The sequence below is a fragment of the Anthonomus grandis genome, chromosome 5, assembly GCF_022605725.1.
Source record: "Anthonomus grandis grandis chromosome 5, icAntGran1.3, whole genome shotgun sequence".
NCBI lineage: Eukaryota > Metazoa > Arthropoda > Insecta > Coleoptera > Curculionidae > Anthonomus > Anthonomus grandis.
This window is the reverse complement of record NC_065550.1, coordinates 22276612-22290503: the sequence shown is the minus strand read 5'-3', so window position 1 is coordinate 22290503 and position 13892 is coordinate 22276612. Positions and strand designations below refer to the sequence as shown.

Sequence of the window (13892 nt, the reverse complement as noted above, 5' to 3'; positions counted from 1 at the left end):
TTAAGAGTTATTTAAATGCTAATTAAGTTGACATTATGCTTTTTCCATCCGAAAACTACAACCCAACCAATAATTTGTGTGATAAAATTGATAGAAGAATCCATTAAAAAAAAGTTCTAAAGAAAATGAATTGTATGAAGAAATTTAAAACGTAGGGAAATTAATTCCTTAAGACTATGTTAAAAAACTTTTAAAATCCATAAAAAGATGATAATTAACGATATATAACGATAATATAACGTCATTATAAATAAACGATATGCTATATAAAGGCAAAATATTTAAGCTTCTGGCAACCAAAAGTATCGAATACTTTACTATAGTCTAAAACAGTCAATGCTGTTGGACGACTTTCATCGATATGTAACATAGTAGTAATGGTACTATGGCCAGTTCTGAAAATTAACTGAGTAGGTTTGCTCAATATGCGATTCTATTTGATATCATATAATCCTTATAAGAATCTTGACTAAGGATAGAAGAATGCTCACTAATCGCTAACGGCAAGACTTCGGAATGATGTCAGCCAGTTTTCAAGGAGATTTGCAGGATTTTAGAGCATTATTGTGATGGAATTACTGCTGAAGTACTAAAAAACATGGGTGAATAAGGTATACCCATCATAATGTCAGTAGCCCTCGACGACAGGAAGTTGGCCAGAAAAATTGTTATTTAATTTTTTTGCTGTTATATATATAAGAAATGTTCCCCTCTCGACTAACTGTAAACTATGGTATGATTGCCCTTATTTCGCATGCTAGCAAACTCATGCTCGGGACACTGAACGAAAGGCTGAATAAATACTCCTCTCAAATAAATACTAGACGAACAGATCTTGAACGTCCGATAAATCATCGAAAAACCAGAGAGTTTAATGTTAAAATGCTCATATGGACTACAGGAAGGCTTTTGAGGAGGATGGGAACATCGAAGCAATATTTAAGTTTGAATCTGGTCTAATGAGTAAAGAGCAACAAAAACATAATAGTCATATTGCTATTGAACAACAACTTGATTGCTCGATGATCGCTAAAAATCGTTAGTAATTTCAGATGTAAATTTAAGATTTTCTGAATTAAATGATCTGATGATTATCCGCTTCAATGATTTGAAACGAATATAACTAACACAAACCCCATGTGTGTGTTTGATTACTAGTATCAGAAAGTATATTAAGGGTGCAAAACTAAGAGAGATCCGATGGCTAATTACAACGGAAAGAAGGACTTTACAGTTGTTGATGTTAAAGCATGAAATTATTCTCAACAAATTGCCGAGCTGTATCAAAAAATGAAGCTTAGGCACGATGCACATAGAGTTACGGCTTAAACGTGTGATCAGTCCTCCACTATAAAAACTGGTCTCTTTTAAAAAATCATGGAGTTATCAACTATCGTCTTTATTAAAATTTAAAGGTACATTACTGAATAATATTTTGTATTTATGTATAAGAAAATAAGTCTACTAATTGTATTATTATTCATCTATTTTCTAAACCGTGCGCATCAGTTATTAAAATATGTTGTCAGTTAATCTAGGGTAAGTCATTATTATTATTATTAATCTCTTGTTTAAACTTATTTCTGTTTACTATATTGGACTACTTACTATATACTATTTAGGTGACTTAAGATAGAAAAGTAATGAAGTCAGTAAAAGGTGAGGGAAAATTATGCAGTACTATTTGGAACAATTTGTTCCGGCTTATTTGGCGAATCGATTATGTAAATTCAAGCAGGTATTTACTTAAGATGACAAGTTTGAATTTCCATAAATAAAACACTAACAATGCTACCGGCAACTGCCTTGATGAAATATATTCATTTTTACCATATATTTTTTAATAAATTACCACGATAAAGCTTCATTAAGAAGCTGTAGCATTTTACACAAATGGTGGAATATTTATTCAAATGAGAATTAATGTGTACAGTACTGTTAATTAAAACTAATTTATCACTTTGCATAAATACATAAATCAGATGAATGTATACAGGTCTTTTAATTAATTATGCAAATGAAATTTTACATATTATCAACACATTTCATACTTAAAGGATGAAATATACAGTATTATGTATTAAATATGTTTTTTTTTAGTTAGTTGCAATGGCAATCAAAAATATTTTAATTGAAATAATTTTTAGTCAAATACAAGTTAAATGGGAATCCTATCCACTTAGTTTATGCATAGTTTTTTTCAAAAACAGTATAGGTTTGTATTAAGACATATCTAGTTATGAGCCACTCAATAAAGCTCGTCAACTGTAGAAAAATATCTGCCGACGTCACGCGATAAAATGCCGGCAAGAAAATCATCCTAAAAAAGGCAAAACTAAATAAATTTATGAGCGCAACTGACCGCAAATTCAATGTTGACTATACGGCTTTATTAATGTCGATTTATGGCTCCCTGTCATTTTACTAATCAAATAGGAAACCTGCTCCTAGATTGTTATTTCCAGGCCTGTCTTGAGGAGATATTTCTAAGAGCTTTCAAAGACGAAAATTTAGTTTCTTCTGTTAGGCCTTCTTAATGAAGAGCTTTTGCATAAGTTCGTCCCATCTAATAGAAACTTTAACCAAGCGTAAAAGAACTTGAAGACCAATTAAATGGGAAATCATAAAATTAAAGCCATTCCCATCCTGTTCCTGTGCTTTTGAATACAATACATTCTCCAAATGCCTCGCATTGGTTTATTAAATATTCCTCATTTAGGTACGCTCGCTGTTGTACTCGGAGCGAATCCCCGTTTATGCAACATTCACGTGTTTTGCTTTTGTTGCAATTGTTCTTTTGTGCTCCGGGTAACCGCACACCATTTAATACTATGGTAGGTGCATGAGCCGACCATATGGGCGGGGTTAACACTGGATAAATTCAATTAGGCCATCGCGAAATGAGTTATTACTGATTGGATAAAATATGAGTGGAAGCGCTTTTGATTTACGGCATCATTGGTACTTTTGCTGGATGGGGTAAAATTAAAAGATTTATTTACGAGGGTTAAAGCGCAATCTGTTATTCAGTACATGAGTCTCGATCGAAGAAGCATGGTGATATTCAAGAGGTGCACAACCAACCAAAAGAAAAAACACCTGAGTAAAGCAAATAAATTATTCATATGAAAGTTTTAATGAAAATTCTCGCAAAGCTGCCCAGTGGCAAATACTTGAGGGACAAAAACGCGGACAAAGAGAGATAATGCCCCGGCCTGATTGGGAAAAATTACAAGAAACGCGGAGCAGAATGGTATTCTCGTCGCATGCAACGTGAACAAAAACCGGCACAGAAGGAGAAGGATTTCTCGATCGAAAAATCAAAATAAAAGAAATGAATAATGGCGTTATACCTGTTGAACCTGTATTTCATGAAAAGATACTTCATTTCGGGTCGTCACATGTTTGTTTTTTATGTTTTTGCCGTTCGCATGTCCTGAATGACTGAGGACTCTTTTAATTGGTATCATTTTATATTTTGGATTATTATATATTTATGTTTTTCTTTTGGCATGAACCAGCTCTTTTTTATATAAGTGTTTGTAAGCATATACCGTTTTTTATTTGAATAACAAAAATAGCCAATAATTATATAGTAAATAAAAATATTTTTGGCCTAAGTTATATATCTTGATTTATTTTGACTTAAAATTACTTTAAACGTAAATAAAAAAAATGTGATGAGGCTACTGTTTGCTAATTCCTATACATCTGAGGTAGAAAAAAACTGATAATAATTATAAAAGCTCTACGCTATAAAGTTGCAACATTTGTTGTATTACAACAAGGGCAGAGCTACAAACTTTTTAAAATAATAATATTTAGGAATTCAGACATAATTAAGATTTAGTAACAGATACTATTATTGAAATGTATTTGTTAATTTTGTGCGACCATATTTTTCGCTGATTTTTGCATTTTTAAGCAGCTCATATGTATTGCAACTAAATTTTATATTTATTTTTTATTTAGTTGTGTTTGTCCTCTTGAGTTTATCTGTGGTGAATTTAAAAGTATAAAGATTTAACATGCTAAGGAGTGTCATTTGTCTCTGTAAATTAAAGGACAAGTTCTAAAGAAATTAAGAAAATGGTGAAAAGCAAAGTAAAGTAGCAAAAAAGACCTAAAAATTAAAATAAATCAGTAATATACGGAACAATTTCTAATTTTAAAAGAACGGGTATCTTGAAAGGAGTTCTGACAAAAGTGATAGAAAAAAAGACTGAGACTGTGGTGGATAGAAATATCAAAAGTTTTATTGAGCAAAATCGATTTGTTAGTGCTTCTTGAGTTAAAAAGCAGTTATGTTCCAGTATCAGTAAGCATTACTAAACAAAGGCTTTAAAAAAGGAAGCTGGTTTATACGATAAAGAGTCAGCAAAAAAACACTTCGGCTCAAGAAAGAAATAAGAGATCAGTTTTTGATTTGCCAAAAGGATCTAAGCTGGTCTTACATAATGGTAAACAGTAGTATTTTCATATGAAAGTCATTTAAATCGGTTTAGATCAGATGGTATTTGCTAGGTTAGGAGACCACTGATCGAAACATTTAATCCCAAATGTACGCAATCTACAATAAAACACGGTGCTGATGGTATCATAGTTTGTAGTTGCTTTGGAGGGTTTGGTATAGGTTCATCGGTGAAAATTGAACGTATTATGAATTGCTTGGTATAACATATTTTAAAAACAAGATGCCGCCTTGGGCAAAAGACCACATGTTTTTAAGATGGGGTTTTCAGCATGAAAACAATCCAAAGCATACATCAAAACCAGTTAAAAATTATTTAAGTGCTAATTAAGTTGGCATTATGCTTTTTTCGGCCGAAAGCCACAACTCAACCAATAATTTGTTAGATAAAATTGATAGAAGAATCTATCAAAAAAAATTTTCTAAAGGAAATAAACTGTATTAAGAAATTTAAAACGTATGAAATTAATTTCTTAGGACTATGTTAAAAAAAATTAAAATCAATAAAAAGAAGATATGAAAAGCCAGTCATCATAGAAAAAAAAGTCATCATAAGTAAAGGATATGCTACCAGATATTAAATAAAATTTATATTTATTTTGGAACATATATTTAGTTTAAGTTGCTTTACTTTTGAGCTATACATTTTGTAACATATATTAATTTTAGTATACATAGGACATTGAAAACTTAAAATGAGTTCTTAGCAAAGTTGTTTTATAATAACATATTAACTTGGCAGAATTATTTTTGAAAAGGAATTAAAAAGAGAGAAACCACTTAAAAAGCAAAACCTATTTAGACTGAACTTACTTCATTAGAATATTTATGAAACGGAGTTGTAAATGCACCTTCAAATCACCTGGAATATTGCAGATCATCCGACAACGTTTTGGCAAAATCTATATTATCGTACAAAGAATAGATAATTAATTAATGAGCATGAAGTTTAAACTCAACAAGACTTTTAACTAAACCTTTAATTTATTAGTAAGATTTCTGAAATTTCGATAAGAGGTATCAGAGAGACTAAAAAAAGTGTAATTAAAGAATGCATAAAATTAAAATTGTCCACTATAGGCACTAACTAATTTAAAAAAAAATCAGTATCATAAACAAATAAAAACATCAAAATTTATTATTATGTACTGGAAAGAAGATAACACTGAATTTTTACAGGTATCTTTGAAAGTTATATTGTTAACCATACAATGTAAAACTTTGCCTTAATTATATCCTTTTTATCTTTTTAGCAGCTAGAGTACTACCACCTACAACTACTACTACTTACAACAACTATCCACACCTACAACTACTTACAGAGATTTCAATAGTAGCCTAGTAGAACTTCAATCACTGAACTAGAACTACAATCCTGCTTAATCACCTAAAAAATTAGAAAATTAATAATAAAATTATTTCTCGATTATACGACGGTTAAATTATTGATTAATTTTTAGACTAACAAAAAATTTAAAAAGCCTTAATAAGCAGAAAAATATTGAAAACTGGTTGCAAAATATAAACACCTTCTCTTTTTAAAAAGTTAAAACAATGTGTTGACAGCATAAAAATTAAAGGAAATTAATAAATATATGAGAAAAAATAACGGATACTATAATAAATACGGTACTGTTTTCCAGATTTCTCAGCTACCAGTGAAAAAATCGAAATTAGTCTAGAATATAATTTGCCTATACAATTTGTAATAAAAGATACTAAATAACGTGTACATGAGAGGGAAATTTGTATAGAGCATTATGGCTATACTGCATACAATAATTCAGTTGCTCAAAACAGAGAAAAATACTAAAATTTAAAAAATAGGAAAATGAATAAGGTGATAAGAATATTGTTTATATTAAGAATTATAAATATTTAATTTGTCACATTTTATTATAGTTACATTTTTTCAAATATAATTTTTAAGAATTTAGAATTTAAGTTGTAAAATACTGTAAATCAACTATAATATAAAAATAAAATATCTGAAAAATATTCAATGTCTAAACTGAGCTTAGCTGCAAACTATAGGCAAGGTGTTCATCAACTCTCAGACAATGATGATCCATTTACCAGTTTTTTATACAATAAATATCATTTTTCATTATCAAGTTTTATTTTAATTTGCTATCGATTAATAAATAAATTAAGACAAATCAACAAACTTTTCAGAACAAAGTTAATGAAAGAAAAGCAACTTGGCAACATAGAATACGCGATATGTTTACAATGCAAGTATCCATTGTTGCCACTTTGTGTTGTTTTTAACATATGATAAATAAAAAAAAAATAACTATAAATAACTGACTATAATGTGGAGTATGTGAAAAAAATCTTTTTGGCATACCTGAATTAAGGGAGGCCTAAAAATAAACATATTATATACACCTAACATTGATCTGAGAATGTGGTCTTTACTACAATGACTGAAAAACTTAAACTGACTTTAAAAATAGTTGTGCCTATTTTCAGTTTTGTACTCAACAGAAAATCGTATAAGTTAAGGCATAAAAAATTTTATTGAATTAAATATATTGGGCGCTAAGAAAAGTTGACAGGAAAAAAAGGTTTATTTATATACATAAAATATTTCGGTTAAATCTAAATAATTTGCCATATTTTAATAACATACTTAATGACGTAATTCTAATTATTTTTTTTTAAACTGAGGCCAAGAAACTAAATTTTAGAACCCAATACCGATATTTCAAAAATATTTTGTATATCTTTTATGATATCATAACAAATGCTCATGATAACTAACTTATCTGTAAAAGAGACGATTTGAATTTCTTTTTGTCCAATATAAATAAAACACATTTTTTTACATTTGTAAGAAAAAAGTTAGTACATAATTTATACTATTTTATACTACAATTAATAAAAAAACGCACTAAAATCATTCAAATTTGTATTTTTATTAATAATAATACATGAAAAAAACCACGTACTACACCATTTAAATCAATTCACAGCATTGCCGTTCTGTTTGGAATTTGGTGAAAAAATTGTTTTGGTTATTATAGGAATTTTACCATTTCGGTTGCTTTAAAATATTTTTTTTTAATTTATGCTATGTACAATAATTCATTATATCTTTTTATATTTTGTTAAAATTAAGTAATAACTAACAACGTGGAACACCAAGTACCTTTATCAATAAAATATCCTGTCTGTCCCCCGTGTAGATGATAACCTTACAACAACCTTAAATAGCCAATGTTTATTTAAGTGCATTTAATGTTTTAAGAAAATTATGTTTAAACATCTTTAAAACGCTATATTACTTATTTTTGGCCCTCACTTACTGGCAATAAAATGAGCGATATCTATTTAAATCCATATGCAAATCCATATTGAGATTAAATACTCATTACACATAAGGTATAATAATTTACAAACACCATAATCCTTACCTAATGGTGTTACTTCTAGATGTTAATAGCATAGAATTAGAAGCAATTATATTTATGACTTACTTAGCAGAAGCTATTTAACAACATAACGCGTCAAAAGTGTTTAAACGAGGCAGAGCAATTTCATTTTTTCTGAATAAGGACAGGCCCAAATAGAGAAACCAACTCCGCAAGCAAAATAAAGTTCTTTTGAGTTAAAAACCGCATATCCTACGTTAATTGCCGTTGCCACAGAGAAGAAAGGAGCTGAAAAGCCTCGACAAAAACCACTAATTAGCAGACTAAAACGACCGGACCATATACAGATAGCAAAAATCCGGGTCTGGAATGTAGTCCATTAATATGAACAATTAAAACACATATAGATTCAAAGATGGACGCGACCTCACAGGGCGAACATATCTGAAATGGTTCAGATTTCAGCTCGAAGGGGCATTGGTCATAACAATGACGCGTAAATGGCGGCTCTGTTGCCTTTTGTGAATTTCTAGGTACAGATAGTTACTGCTTGTGGTACTGGACTGGTCGGGATACTACAACCCGCGTGCCTTACCGTTAGCGCTGGCTGACTGGTATACTATTGTAATCAGACTGAATCTTAATTAGTTGGCCACCCGTGAGAATAGGTTTATCGAAGCAAAAGGAGAAATCGGTCTCGATGCAACACCTCAGTCATTAGCACGAGCTAATGGTACTGAACTGACTATTTTTAGGCTTAGCGGGAAAAACTAGGAGAAATGTATTTACCATATTGTCGAACATGGCTATACTGGCGATAACATATAAAAGCAAAGTCGTAATTAATTATCTACTTGCAAAGTTGGTCTAAAATTACTTTTTAAAATAACATTACATAAATTGCTACAAATAAAGAGTTTAAGTGCTTTACAAGTCACCAAACAATCAGTTTATCTAACTTTTTTTTCTTGTGCCCTTAAATGTGAGTAAAAAGAGTTATTGACAAAATACGATACTTTTTGTATATTTAGAGAAAAAAAAATTATCGTATTTTGACGTAAAATTCATAGTTATTATACAAGGTCTTTCAAATTCAAGGGTGACCCTTAAGATCTTAAAAATCGTAAACGTTATATATAAGTATAGTTAAACTCACAGGTTACTCTAATAAGCAATTTAAATTTGAAAGGATTTTTTTTTTATTTCTGGAAAAATTTGAAAAAACTAAAATTTAAAAAAAAATACTGGTGCCGTGGAACAAAATACACACATCAAAATAGTCTAGAAGACAAGGGAGAAAAAGCCGTCTTATTTTTAGAGGAAAAAACTGTAAAAAGTTTAGTAAATTCTATTAATTATTTGAAGTGATTCTTATTGATATTAAATAAATAGTTTAAGTTATACAAGGCATATTCTGAGAAATGTATTCAGTGCAATTTTTGCTTACAGTGTAGGGAGAATTTGTATTAATTTTGCGTGTAACATAGTCAATATTCAAAAGCAACACATACGCTTAACACACTAACTGTTGGTTTGGTACAGGCTGGTAAGCTGCAAATGCTACCAAGAGCACTATAGAAAGGTTGTGAAAGAGATTTAAAGAGGCTGATAATGTGAAAGAAAGACATGCTGGCCTAGCAAGAGCAACAGAACCTATACATCATATGTTTATTTTCGTTCAGGCATTACGAAATATTAATATTACTACCAACCAGCTAAGAAGTAAGCTTTAAACTACTTATGTCGTAAGTGTCACTGCTCAAACAGTAAAGAATAGGTTATCTGAAATCAATTATTATAGTAGATATCCCATTAGAGCTTCAGTCTTATCCTGTGGTTATTGCGCAAAGTTGATTTTCTTGACTAATCTGGTTTTCATTAAAGGATGTTTAACATGCAAATATTCGTGCAAGATCTGAAGCCCACAGATGCAGAATTTGTTTAAAATTTTGTACTTATGCACACCAGTGCACGCATGTTGCAAGAACAGCTAGAATTATTTTCGAGCAGCACAATATTCAGATACTACCATGGTCTGTGTAAACCTCTGACTTAAGTCTTATCGAGCATGTTAGAGATATGTTAAAAATATGTGTTTTAAATCAAGAAATAGGGTTTCACATAAAGGAAGATCTATGAAACAGTTTGCAAATGATACAAGTTGAGCAAAACGATATTTATTTAAAACAATTTAATTAGGAGCTTGCTAAATAGACGTCGAGCTGTTTTTAAGAACAAGAGTGATTATAGGTTCAAGGGCTTCACGAATTCTTGCCACAAGGTTAACCGGTCAGTAAGAAGTACTACCTACAAGCTCAAGCAATCCGAAAAATACGTCCGGATTTAGGGAAAAACTATTCATAGCTTTTACACCACAGTAATGCATCTGCTACACTCTATTGCTTGGTCGTGAATTTTTGGCCAAAAGCAACGATACCCCAGCCTCCATATTTACCAGATGTGCCTCAATGTGACTTTTTTCTATTTCGAAAAATAAAAAGAACATAGGTAAAATGCGAATCGCTGAAAGAGGCTATCCAAAAGATTGAGTTTGAGAAGTATTTCGAAGATTGGAAGAAACGCTAGAGCATTATCTCTAATTGGGACTATTTTGATAGTGACACCATCTGTGTCAAATAAATTTTCTTTAACTTTAACTTTCCTCCTGTAATTCGGTTGGGACCTAGGGACTCTTGTAATACTTTTTTTCTCGATCATCAGTAACCAGGAGCAGACACGGACCGGATATCCTACTACATCATTAAACTTTCTATGAAAGATAGGCACATTTCAGGGCAGTGAGGGCTTATCAAATGCTCTTACAAAATTTACAATGTCAACAAAACTTCAACACTTTTAAGAAAGTACTGATGGATTTATTACTCTACTACTACTACTCCTTTCTTTCTACTTAATTATCACAGAGAGTTTTTTTTATTATTTATTTGTTTTTCTTCACGTTGTTTTTAAATTTGAATGTCAACTCAGATCAAAATCAAACCAATGAATTACAATACAGAAATTACAAATGCAAGTTATAAGTATGGTCAGTTAAAATGAACTTAACCTAAGAAGTGTAACAGATATTAAAGAAATATTAAAATATCAAAAGTATTGCTAATTAAATGTAAAATACACATAAAACTCATACTACACCTACTAATAGTAAACTACACAAGAACAATCTAACCACGCACGGTAAAACTTTTAGAATATTTGATATAGGCCAGTGGTATTCAAAATCCAAAAATTCCTGGACTAAATAAAAAATATTTTCCAAGAGGATTTTTTTGTTCTTAATTTAAGCCCTTTATGATGCACCTCCATTTCTAGAATAGCTTTTAATTTGTTCAAGCTTTATCAGCAAACCTTGCCCATAGGCAAGGTTTTTCAGCGTTCCGAGTTTTATGCTGGTGGACGTCACAGCTTTCTTGTAAATATTTTTTAAGCATATAATCAACCAACTGCAAAATATAAAGACTTGGCAATGTAAGAATACCATGTTTTTAAACACACGTCTACAGGGGCATCTAGTGGACTTAACTCCATGCATCTCAGAACTTCCTTTTTTGCTTCTTAAAGTGCCATGATGGACCCCAGAAAATCAGGTCATATTGCAGAGCAGCCTATACCTGTACCCATGATAAACAATTCTCAGCATCTTTATTCTAACTGAGTTTCTAATTTGTCCTATTAGAAAACAAAGTGATTCAAGTCTTGTGTACAAATCATATCAATGTGGTATTTCCAAGTAAGCTTTCGATTCAGGTATAAGCTTAAAAACATAGTTGTTGGTCTTTCAATTAGAGTCTTCGCATTAAACCAAATTAATAAGCTATGATCAATCAAATATTTTTTATATAAATGCCTTAAAATAGTAATTTTATTATTAGGCACTAAACCATTCCCACAACAATAGTCAACTATATCCTAACATGCTTTGCTGCAATTTTTTGCAAGTTGATTCTCATCTGAATTACTCAGTAACAGATTTGTGTCGTCTGCATACAAGACAGCTTGACCAAAGCTGTCACAATGTCATTCATAAATAAAATAAAAAAGGTACGACCCAATATTTACCCCTGTGCCATAAAGGACTTAGTTTCATTTAATACAACAACCAGCTTTCGTTTTGAGAGGTATGAAGTCACCTAACTGTGTGATATACCACGTACACTAGCAGCATTTAGTTTTTGCCATAATAAGTTGTAGTTGACTATATCAAAACGCTTAAGTCAAAGAAAAGCCCACAACTTCTTCCTATCATTAAGTGCATCAAAAATATATTTAACATATTTAGATATTGCAGTGGCTTTCGATTCATTTGGTAGAATTCCATGCTATCCGCTAGTAATGTATTTGCATACTTTTACATATTCCAGTAATCTTTTGGCAAAACAGAGTTCAAAAATTATTGATAGCTGACTCTGAAGTGACTTTAGACATGTATGGGTCTGCAACTAGAAGTATCTCTTCCCAATCGTCTTGAAAACAGGCATGCATTTGCACATCTTAATTAGATATATTTAAGAGCTTGTGGCTCTACCACTTAAAATTTATTAGAGTGCATATGTATGTAGAAATTTCATCATTGATAGGGTTAATATCGTCGTCTTGTACAAATTTTGTCTTAATATATATCACTCTCGTCTTTTACACTTACACCCTTTTACGTTTTATGCATACTGTCATCGTCTTTATAATAATTTGCGAGTGGTTCCTCGCATCCGTCTTTTACTCGACACATTGAGGGCGCCAGTTGTATCAGCGTTGTCACGTTCAATTCAAATTATTGAAATTGTCGGCAAAATATTAAAAGTATTATAAATTATATAAAATTACACTTACATGTATTTTTGTCATTTCTCTTTGGGACGTTGCTTTGTAATTATATATGATGTAGTTTCCAATAAAAGGATATTAATAATATTAGCATCTCTGCTGAATTTGTAAATTGAAGATGACCTTACCTAGTGAAATAAAGAAATGCTTTTCGGAAAAAAAAATAAAGTTGGAGTTTTAAATTTTTAGCTCTATTTTATAGTTTCGAACGTAGAAACTAAACTTCCTGATTCTCGATATTCTAATGAGCCCCGAATTACAGTAACAATAAAAAACGGGGTTTCCTAAGCCCGACCAAATGGCAAACAGTGCGCCAAAATTTAATAGCCCCCGTTCGGAAATTGCCAGGACTTCCGATAATTTAGGAGCATGCATGTTCTATCGCTCCAGGCAGGCACAAACCAAACAGCCTCTGATCTAAAGCGCGCCCGGTGGGGATTTAAATTGGCCAACTAAGCCGCGCTAAATATCGCGATGGCCGAAACCACGTCTGCATTTTTCCTCGTTAATTGGATTTTGGCTTCGCTTTTGTGGTGAAAAGAAAGAATAGTTTCGGATGCATTTATTAAAATACATGTACTAGTATCTTTATTTATCATTTTTCTTTAAGAGATAAATTGCCATAATAAAAACCAAAAATAAGCTTATCCAGAAAGTATGCTAAAATTCCTAAACAAATTTTTTATAAATGACCCAAAACTAACGAAAAAAAAACTATATTATACGGACTAGCCATAATATTATCTTAGCCACTGAACACAATCTGCCAAGTCAGCTACCATTTATCTATATCCATCGAACTTCCAAAACATTTATTTGTTTTTCCAATATAGCTTTCTGATTTGATGCTATATATCACATGGGCTACAGGGATACTCCCTTATAACACACATAAAGAAAGTTTTAGTCATATATAATTCCAACCAATAGAGCCACTTTGTCTTAATAAATAACCTAAAGTATTTATTTAAACCAACCACCAAATATATTCAAAGTAATTTAGGAAAAAGCCGAAATAAATCTTAAAGGGGGGTTAATCAAGGTGCTTAAGTAAATCCAAAAAGCAAAGACCTCTCCGACTTCTGTATTTAACTTACATTGCTGATCTTGATTGGTTGACATAAGATAGGAGGGTCTTCAGGAAATTCGGGAAAGAGATAAGACGCTGAGAAAATTGGATGGATTGAATTCAACGAGGTTAT

General features: G+C 31.1%; 1 protein-coding gene and 1 long non-coding RNA gene across 5 annotated transcripts in view; one reads left to right on the top strand and one right to left on the bottom strand.

The window, feature by feature from the left end:
• The window catches only part of LOC126735955 (homeotic protein ultrabithorax), a 405066-nt gene that overhangs the window by 80367 nt on the left and 310807 nt on the right, over positions 1–13892 (top strand). The window lies entirely within an intron of this gene.
• LOC126735956 (uncharacterized) overlaps positions 1–13892 on the bottom strand; it is a 140839-nt gene that overhangs the window by 88638 nt on the left and 38309 nt on the right. Inside the window, exon 2 of the long non-coding RNA XR_007660563.1 lies at positions 5792–5858. This is a non-coding gene — a long non-coding RNA (uncharacterized LOC126735956). The remainder of the gene's footprint in view (positions 1–5791; positions 5859–13892) is intronic.